The sequence below is a fragment of the Heterodontus francisci genome, unplaced genomic scaffold, assembly GCF_036365525.1.
Source record: "Heterodontus francisci isolate sHetFra1 unplaced genomic scaffold, sHetFra1.hap1 HAP1_SCAFFOLD_61, whole genome shotgun sequence".
In the NCBI taxonomy this organism is placed as follows: Eukaryota; Metazoa; Chordata; class Chondrichthyes; order Heterodontiformes; family Heterodontidae; genus Heterodontus; species Heterodontus francisci.
This window is the reverse complement of record NW_027141441.1, coordinates 4,056,849-4,064,226: the sequence shown is the minus strand read 5'-3', so window position 1 is coordinate 4,064,226 and position 7,378 is coordinate 4,056,849. Positions and strand designations below refer to the sequence as shown.

Sequence of the window (7,378 nt, the reverse complement as noted above, 5' to 3'; positions counted from 1 at the left end):
TGATGCAGCCGCACACGAAGGTGGTCATCAGGATGAGGGCCACGTTGGGTACATTTTTCCCGCCCTTGTCCAGAGATTTGAACATCGTGTCCCTCCGGACCCGGTCCATTTTAGATCCCCAGATGAAGCGGAAAATGGCTCGGCTGACTGCCACGGCGCAGGAGTGGGGTATGGGCCAGACCTGCGCCACGTAGAGCAACAACGTGAGCGCCTCGCACCCGATGACCAGGTTCTTACCCACAATGGAGAGAGATTGCTGCCCCCACATGCCCAACTTTTGTCGTACCTTGGCTACTCGCTCCTCCCATGTTTTGGTGCACGCCCCGGCCCTTCCGAACCATATCCCCAGCACCTTCAGGCAGTCTGACCTGACGGTGAAGGGGACAAAGGATCGGTCAGCCCAGTTGCCAAAGAACATGGCCTCGCTCTTGCCGTGGTTAACTTTGGCTCCCGAGGCCAGTTCGAACTGGTCGCAGATACTCATCAGTCTGCGCACGGACAGCGGATCCGAGAAGAAAACGGCGACGTCATCCATGTACAGGGAGGTTTTGACCTGAGTGCCTCCGCTGCCTGGGATTGTCACCCCTCTTATGCTCGCATCCTTCCTAATATACTCAGCAAAGGGTTCAATACAGCAAACAAACAAGACCGGGGACAGAGGGCAGCCCTGTCTGACTCCAGATTTGATTGGGAAACTTTCAGATTCCCTCCCGTTGATTGAGACTGCGCTACTGATGTTTGTGTCGAGCAGTTGGATCCAATTGCAGATTCTCTCCCCAAACCCCTTTTTGGAAAGCACGTCCATCATGTAGGTGTGCGATATCCTGTCAAAAGCCTTCTCCTGGTCCAGGCTGATGAGGCAGGTGTCCACCCTCCTGTCCCGTACGTAGGCGATCGTATCCTTGAGTAGCGGGAGACTATCAGAGATCTTCCTGCCGGGTACAGTACAGGTCTGATCGGGGTGAATCACCAACTCCAGAGCAGACTTGACTCGACTGGCTATGACTTTGGACAGAATCTTGTAATCAACATTAAGCAGTCAGATGGGCCGCCAATTTCTGATTTCTGCCCTCTCCCCCTTCTGCTTGCAAATGAGCGTGATGATGCCTTTTCTCATGGATTCTGACATGCTGCCGGCCAGGAGCACACTCTCGTATACGTCCAGCAGGTCCGGGCCGACCCAGTCCCACAGGGCCGAGTACAACTCGACCGGTAAGCCGTCGCTCCCGGGAGTTTTACTCGTCTCGAAAGACTCGACGGCCTTTGTCAGCTCGTCCAGAGTTAGCGGCTTGTCCAGTCTCTCCCTCCTGCTGTCACCTAAGACCTCTGTGATAGATGACAGGAAGGACTGGGAGGCTCTGCTGTCTGTGGGCTTCGCGTCATACAGCCCAGCATAAAAGGATTTGCTGATCCTTAGTAAATCGGACTGCGAAGACGTTACCGAGCCATCTTCTTCCTTCAGGCTGCTGATAACAGAGCTCTCTCTGTGTACCTTTTGGAAGAAGCAACGCGAGCACGTCTCATCCTGCTCGATGGAGCGGATTCTGGACCGGAAGATGATCTTGGAGGCCTCCTTGGCAAAGAACGAGGCCTGCTGGCTCTTCACCTCTTGGAGGTCCTCCTTGACCTCGACCCCCATTGACTGCAACCGGAGTAGATATTGCATAATTTTCTGGAGTCGGAACACTTCCCTCTGTCTCTCTCTCGCCTTCTGAACAACTTTGTGGATGAAGAACCTCTTGATGTTCTCCTTAATCGCTTTCCACCAGTGAACTGGAGACTCAAAGAGGGGTTTCACGGTCCTCCAACCATTGTAATCCCTTTTGAGTTCCTCAACGTTCTCTGGGGTCAGCAGTGTCGCATTGAGCTTCCACGTCCCTCTGCCAACCCGCTGGTCGTCCTGCAAATGACAGTCGGCCAGTAAGAGGCAGTGGTCGGAGAAGAACACCGGCTTGACGTCGGTGGATCCGACCGTGACAGCACGGGACACAAACAGGAAGTCAATCCTGGAACGGGCAGACCCGTCCGATCTTGACCATGTGTATCTGCGCTGCGCTCCGTCTGCAGGTTTGCTGAAGACGTCGTGCAGTTTGGCATCTTTAACTGTTTCTATTAGGAATCTGGACGTAGCGTCCAGTTTGCTGTCGTCACTGCCGGATCGTCCAGCCGCATCGATGATGCAGTTGAAGTCACCGCCTAGGATGACCGGCCTGGACGTCGCCAGCAGCAGTGGGAGCTGCTGGAAGACGGTCAGCCGCTCGCTGCGTTGTACCGGGGCGTACACATTGATCAACCGGAGCGGAGCGTTGTTGTACATCACGTCTGCTACGAGGAGGCGGCCGCCCACCACCTCCTTAACTACGGAGCTGGTGAAGTTACCTCCCCGCAGCAGAATACCCAGGCCGGAGGAACGGCAGTCATTACCCCCCGACCAGATCGATGGCCCATGGGACCACCATCGCGACCACTGCCTGTAGGTGCTGAGGTGTGGTATTCCACACTCTTGCAGAAACAGTAGGTCAGCTTTGACCTTGGCAAGGTAATCCAAGGTTGAAACACATCGCGTAGTAGATTTAATGCTACGCACATTAATGGAAGCAATTCGTACACCCATTTTGTACTAAAATTAGTTGTTGCTTCCCATACCATTTGTCCTCGCTAGTCCCAGTCCTTCCCCTTCGGGATGTTCCTGCATACCCATCGTATGCGCAAGCAGTTTCACATTGGTTGGGCTCAGAAACCCCTCCTGATTTTTCATGCAGGGTTTGTGCCGCTCGGGTGACATCGGGGGGGGGGGCGGGTCTTGTAGGCAGAGAGGATTGGGTTGTCCTCAGCTGCTTCCATCTGTTCCTCCTCGAAAACATCACAGCTCCCGGTCTCCAGGAGCTCAGGTGCGCCAGACGTGTCTTTGCTCCCGGTGTCCCGGAGCTGAGATGCGTTGGCCACTTCGTTACGTGTGGGGCATTGGGGTTGGGGCACGCCGGGCCCATCACAGCTTCCAGTGCCCGGGGGCTGGGATGCTCTATCATCCATCTCGGAGTTCTGCCGCCTCTTTTGAAGGGGCTGTCGCTCCAGCATTTCCCCGTCCAGTGAAGAGGAGTTGTTGCAGTCTGATTCAGAAGAGAGCCTCCTCTTGCCACTGGTTTGGGTGGTGGCTTTGGGATGTTTTTTCTTTGTGGTTTTCCTCTGGACCACTTGCCACTGACCTGTTTGTCCATCTGCTGCCTCCTCCTCCATTGATTCTGTCTGTGGAGGAGGGGTTTCCGGGCGCTGGATAGGTGCTGGGTCGTTGGTTTCAGCTGCCTCCCCTTCCTTCTCAGGTTGAAGTTCCTCGCTGCGGAGAAGGTTGCTGGTCTCCTTTCGAACAGCGGACGCCTTCGTCGAACCTTCTCCCGGCCTTTCCTTGGACCTTGCCGCCTGAGCATAGCTGAGGCAACGTTTGGGGCAGGTCTTGTAGAGATGGCCTGCCGCACCGCACAAGTTGCAACACTTAGTCTGCTTACAGTCCTTGGTCTGATGGCCTTCCTCCTTGCAGTTCTTGCAAACAACCGTGCTGCAGTTGGCTGCCATGTGACCAGATTTGCCACAGGTGCGGCAAACTCTGGGCTGCCCAGCGTAGACCAAGAAGCCTCGACTTCCCCCGATAGCGAAGCTGGAGGGAGGGTGGATGATGGCTCCACTGGGATCTACGTTCAAGGTCACCTTGACCTGCCGCTTGCTGGTCCAGATCCCAAAGGGGTCCTTGACATCAGTGCTGCTGCCGGCCACCTCGACGGACCTGGCGAGAAAGGTGAGTACATCCACCACCGGAACATGGGGGTTGTAGAGGTGAATCGTCACCACCCGGTACCGTTGTGACGGAAGCGTGAAGAGCGGCTCCGCTGTGAGGATCGACAGTGGCGCCCGGTCCCCTTTCACCTTGAACGCCTTCAGAAACTTGATGCATCCCGCCACGTTCCGGAACGTCACGTCGAAGTATCCACTGCTGGGGAAATCCTGCAGGCAGAAGACGTCCGTCGCTTGAAATCCGCAGCAATCGAAGAGAAATTTCTTGATGAAGAAGGTGCGATCGACCGGTGCATCTCCTTCCTTGTCCTTCACGACCACCCGAACAGTGTTGCGCACTCCCTGGCCCGAAACTCGAAAATTGGTTATAGCCATTTTACTCAAAGTTCCCCCAGGATCAAAAGGCAATGATCATGGTCTCTTCTCAATCAAATAAGCACTGATAAGAACACATACTACACTTGCTGCAGATGTGTTTGCTCTGAATCACACTGGCATCCAGGAGCTCCCACATGCTGCAGCTGTGACACATCACCTGTCCTGTCATCCTTAACGTGTTTCAATTAACTACTTAATTATTTTATTCTATTGTTTATTTTATTGTATATTTTATTAAGCTTACTACTAGTTTGTTTACTATTTTAAACATTAGGACTAAAATGGACCTTAATCACTTACCAGATACTCATCAAACATGCAGCTTTTTCCAAACCAATCAACTACCTGCTTGCATGTGATGTCACAGCTTACCAGATCCTCACCAAACAGCTCCTTCCACTGCACCGAAGCAAGAACCAAATCCTGGAAACTCACCCCAGCGGCTCTCTGTTTCCCTGCTCTCACTCTCCATTGTGATGTCACCCCTTGATTTTTTTACCCGTGCTCCGCTCCTGCCGTGCTCCTCTCTCTCTCGCTCTGTCTCTGAGTCGGTGCTTTTGACACACTTGTTAACTCTGTTCCGTTGTGCTCTTCTGTCTCTGGTCCAAAATCTGACTCTGGTGGGATTTGAATCCACAACCTTTGAATGCCTTCTTTATCATTATTTAGAAGTCCAACACGCTATCCATTGCGCCACAGAGCCACACATATTTTGAATGACATCACCAAGGCCTTTGATCTTGTCAGCAGAGACTGACTCTTCAAACTGCGATGGAAACTCGGCTGCCCTCCTGAACTCTTGGGCATCATCTCTTCTTTCCACGAGAACATGCACAGTTCCATCAGTTACAATGGAGCAACATCAGACACTTTCAAGATCAGCAGTGGGGTAAAGCAGGGCTGCGCGCTGGCGCCAACTCTCTTAGGAAAAGAGGAACATAGGAGTAGGCCATTCAGCCCATCGAGCCTGATGATCATGGCTGATCATCTACCTCTATCTGCCCCTTTCCCGTGCTATCCCCATATCCCTTGATGTCATGAGTATCAAGATTTCTAACAATTTCTGTCTTGAACATGCTCAATGATTGAACTGCCACAGCTCTCTGGGGTAGAGAATTCCAATGATTCACCACCATCTGAGTGCAGAAATTCAACCCTATCTCAGTTTTAAATGGCCTACTCCTTATTCTGAGACTTGGTCCCCTGATTTTAGACTCACCAACCAGGGCAAACATCCTATCTACATCCACACTGTCACACCCTGTAAGTTTCAATGAGATCACCTCTCATTCTTCGACACTTTAAGGAATACAGGCCCAGTTTCAGTCCCACCATCCCAGGGATTAGTCTGGTGACCCTCTGTTTCACTCCCTCTATGGCAAGTATATCCTTCCTTAGATGAGGAGACCAAACTATACACAATACTCCAGCGCGGTTTCACCAAGGCTCTATACAATTGCAACAAGACATCTTTACTCCCGTACTCAAGACGCCTCGTGTGAAGGCCAACATACCATTTGCCTTCCTAATTGATTGCTGCACCTGCACAAGAGCTTTTAGTGTCTCATGAACAAGGACACCCAGGTCCCTTTGGACATCAACACTTCCCAACCTCTCACCATTTAAGAAATACTCTGTCTTTCTGTTTATTCCACCAAAGTGGAAGTGGAGGGGTTATCGGTATCGAGGCTTCTTGGTCTACGCTGGGCAGCCCAGAGTTTGCCGCACCTGTGGCAAATCTGGTCACATGGCAGCCAACTGCACTTATTCACACTTATTCACATTATATTCCATCTGCCATGTTCTTTCCCATTCACTTAGCCTCTCCAGGTTCCCTGGAAGCATCTCTGCATCCTTCACACAGCTCACACTTCACCTAGCTTTGTGTCATCTGCAAACTTGGAAATATTACATTTAATCCCCACATCCAAATCATTTATTTCGGTTGTTAACAGCTGTGGCTCCAACACTGATCCTTGCAGTACCCCAATAGTAACAGCCTGCCATCCTGAGGAGGACCCGTTATTCCTGCTCTCTGTTTTCGGTCTGTTAACCAATTCTCAATCCACACCAGTATATTATCCCCAATCCTATGTGCTCTAATTTTGTTTACTCACCTCCTGTGTGGGACATTACCAAAGCATCCACTGGTTCTCCTTTATCTGTTCTACAGGTAACATCCTCAAAAAACTCAACGGGTTTTTTCAAGCCTGTTTTCCTTTTCATAAATCTATGTTGACTCTGCCCAAACATATCATTATTTTCTAACTGTCTAGTTATCACATCCTTTATAATTGGTGTATTCTTCTCCATGCTGCTATTGTACACTTTCAGTGACTCAGATGGGGGTGTTCACCTGCATATCAGAGCTGACGACAAGCTGTTCATCTTGGCAAGACTCCACTTGGACGTAGAGACTTGGACGTAGAGACTCCACTTTCCATCAACATTGACAACCTCACTTTGGAGGTTGTCAACAGTTCAAATACCTTGGATCAACAATCACCAGCAATCTGTCCCTTGATGCTGAAATCAGCACCAGGATTGCCAATGCTGCAGCTGTCATGTCAAAGTTGAGAAGACGGGTGTGAACCGACAGCAAACTGACCGAAAATACAAAACTCCATGTGTACCAGGCTTGTGTTCTCAGCACCCTCCTTTATAGTAGAGAAACATTAACAACTTATACAAGCCAAGAAAAGCAGCTGAACAGCTTCCACCTCCACTGCCTCAGATGGATATTGGGCATCTCCTGGCAGGACAGAGTGCCGAATGAGGAAGTACACCAGCGTGCAGGGATCCGCAGCACGTTTGCCCTCTTGAGTCAGAGGCGGCTCTGTTGACTGGGCCAAATGAATGACAGTCACATTGCCAAATACATGCTCTGTGGTGAGCTTGCTATCAGCACAAGACCAACAGGTCAGGGAAAAAATCAAGTCATTTGGAGAGGTTTGAGTTAATTAAGGAGAGTGGGCATGGATTTATAAATGGAAGTTCATGCTTGATGAATCTAACTGCATTTTTTGATAAACTATCTGAGAAAGTTGATGAAGGGAATGCAGTGGATGTTGTTTATATGGATTTTACAAAAGCATTTTATAAAGTACCACATAAAAGGGTGGTTAACAAAATTGAGGTTCATGGATTAGGAGGGTCAGTGTCCATTTGGATAGGAAATTGGTTTAAGGACAGAAAACAGCGAGTCATATGAAAT

The 7,378-nt window shown here is 50.5% G+C and overlaps 1 non-coding gene across 1 annotated transcript; it reads right to left on the bottom strand.

The window, feature by feature from the left end:
* Positions 1-4,776: 4,776 nt before the first annotated feature.
* On the bottom strand, positions 4,777-4,867 carry trnar-ucu (transfer RNA arginine (anticodon UCU)). The gene is given in 2 exon segments: positions 4,777-4,812; positions 4,831-4,867. It is a non-coding gene; the product is annotated as a tRNA-Arg (tRNA).
* Positions 4,868-7,378: the final 2,511 nt, after the last annotated feature.